This window comes from Halichoerus grypus, chromosome X (assembly GCF_964656455.1).
Source record: "Halichoerus grypus chromosome X, mHalGry1.hap1.1, whole genome shotgun sequence".
Lineage (NCBI taxonomy): Eukaryota > Metazoa > Chordata > Mammalia > Carnivora > Phocidae > Halichoerus > Halichoerus grypus.
In genome coordinates, this window is record NC_135727.1 from 85,855,870 (window position 1) to 85,857,938 (window position 2,069).

At 35.6% G+C, this 2,069-nt stretch overlaps 1 pseudogene; it reads left to right on the forward strand.

Annotated features, from left to right (window-relative positions):
- The first annotated feature begins 1,122 nt into the window (after positions 1-1,122).
- On the forward strand, positions 1,123-1,636 carry LOC118547648 (large ribosomal subunit protein eL30 pseudogene; annotated as a pseudogene).
- The last annotated feature ends 433 nt before the right edge of the window (positions 1,637-2,069 follow it).

Here is a 2,069-nt window from a genome sequence, read left to right on the forward strand (position 1 = left end):
TTCAGTTAGTGAACATACAGTGTAATATTAGCTTCAGGTGTACAATATAGTGATTCAACACTTTCATACAATACCCAGTGCTCATCACAAGTGCACTCCTTAATCCCCATGATCTATTTAATTTACCCCCCACCCGTATCCCTTCTGGTAACCATCAGTTTGTTCTCTATAGTTGAGAGTCTGTTTCTTGATTTGTTCCTCTCTCCCTTACTTTTCCCCTCTGATCATTTGTATTGTTTCTTAAATTCCACATATGATGAAATCATATAGTATTTTTCTTTCCACAGGAGATACGCTTCAGATGCAAAGATACAAATAGGTTAAAAGTAAAAGGATGGGGGCACCTGGGTGGCTCAGTCAGTTAAGTGTCTACCTTTGGCTCAGGTCATGATCCCGGGGTCCTGGAATCAAGCCCCACATTGGGCTCCCTGCTCAGTAGGGAGCCTGCTTTTGCTCATGATCCCTCTCACTCTCTCTCACAAATAAGTAAATAAAATCTTTTTTAAAAAATGAAAGTAAAAGGATGGAAAAAGATATCATGCCAATATCAACCTAGGAAAGCTGGAGTGGCTATAACAATAACAGACAAAATAAACTTAAAACAAAAAATGTTACTAAGATAAAGAGGGACATTCTATAATGAACATAGGATCAGTCCACCAGGAAAATACAGCAATAATAAATTTATATGCACCTAACATAAAACTATAAAAACAAATAAAGCAAAAATTGATAGAATTGAAGGTAAAAATAGAAAATTCAACAAGAGGAGTTTGAGATTTTGATACCTTATTATCAATAATAAATAGAACCAGGCATAACATCAATAAAGAAATAGAAGATTTAACACAATAAACTAAGAGATCTAACAGATAGCTATAAAATTTCATCCAGAAACTTTGTAATACACATTCATGGAAAGTACACTGGAACAATCCCTAAGATAGGCCATACATTAGCCAATAAATAAGCCTCAATAAATTTAAAAGAATTGCAATCATATGAAGTATGTTTCCTAACCACAATGGAATGTAATTAGAAACAAAACAAATTCTCCTTTCATGCTCTTGGCTATCTTGGTGACTGCTCTTCATTGGGGCCATCCTGCACCTAAGGAGGAGGATGGTGGCCTCAAAGAAGACAAAAAAGTCACTGGAGTCAATCAACTCTAGGCTCCAACTCATTATGAAAAATAGAAAGTACATGCTGGGGTATAAGCAGACTCTGAAAATGATCACACATGACAGAGCAAAACTGCTCATCCTCGCCAACAATACCCCAGCCTTGAGAAAATTTGAAATAGAATACTATGCCATGGCTTAAACTGGTGTCCATCACTACAGTGGCCATAATATTGAACTGGGCACAGCATGTGGTAAATACTACAGAATATGCATACTGGCTATCATTGATCCACTTGATTCTGATATCATTAGAACCAGGCCAGTGAAAAGTAAATCACATGAAATTCCTCCTTAATAAAACTGGTCAGAGCTTATAGAAAGAAAGAAAGAAAGAAAGAAAGAAAGAAAGAAAGAAAGAAAGAAAGAAAGAAAGAAAGAAAGAGAAAGGAAAGAAAGAAGAAAAGAAAAGAGAAAAGAAATTTGGGAAAACAAAAATATATGAAAATTTTAAAGCACACTACTAAATAACCAATGGATCCAAAAAAATCGAAAGAGAAATTAGAATATATTTTGTGATGAAAGAAAATGAAGACAGAATATACCAAAACTTATGGTTTGCAGTTAAAGAAGTGCTGAGAGTATACTTCATGGCTATACATTTAAAAAGAAGAAAGATCTCAAATCAATAACCTAACTTTCCACTTTAAGAAACTAGAAAAGGGAGAGTAGAGGAAGATGGTGGCAGAGTAGGAGGACCCTAGGCTCCTGTCATCCCACAAATACAACTAGATAACTATCAAATCAACCTAAATACCCCAGATATTGACCTAAAGACTGACAGAACAAACTCTACAACTAAAGATATAGAAGAGGCTACATCAAAGAAGGTAGGAAGTGTGGAGATGCAATTTGGGAGAGAAATAGATTGTGGCTGCTGTGGTGGGG